Source organism: Sinocyclocheilus anshuiensis, unplaced genomic scaffold, assembly GCF_001515605.1.
Source record: "Sinocyclocheilus anshuiensis isolate Anshui unplaced genomic scaffold, SAMN03320099.WGS_v1.1 scaffold710, whole genome shotgun sequence".
NCBI lineage: Eukaryota > Metazoa > Chordata > Actinopteri > Cypriniformes > Cyprinidae > Sinocyclocheilus > Sinocyclocheilus anshuiensis.
Window position 1 is genome coordinate 215,582 of NW_015544201.1, and position 510 is coordinate 216,091.

Here is a 510-nt window from a genome sequence, read left to right on the forward strand (position 1 = left end):
GAAGCAGTAGGGGGAGGGTGTTGATGGCAGTGTTGTGAGACGGTCAGAGCAGGTGTGGGGTGTCAGACCAGGCTTTTGTTTTTCAAACCTGCAGTAAAACTCGTTCAGGTCTTCAGCTAGTTGTTGACTGGCCTCAGTGCTGGGGGATGGGGTCTTGTAGCTGGTGATGGCTTTCAGGCCATTCCACACTGATGTAGACTCATTACTTGAAAGCTGTTTTTTAGCTTTTCAGAGTAGTTTAACTTTGCCACTCTTATCTCCCTATTCAGTTTATATTTGGCCTGTTTGTACAAGGCTTTGTCCCCACTCCTGTAGACGTCCTCTTTGGCCTGGCGAAGCTGTTTGAGTTTTGCACTGAACCAAGGTTTGTCGTTGTTAAATGATAAACAAGTCCTGGTGGGAACACATGTCCTCACAGAAACTGATGTAGGATGTCACGGTGTCAGTGAGCTCATCCAGATCAGTAGCTGCAGCCAAAAAAACACTCCAATCAGTAAGTTCAAAGCAGGC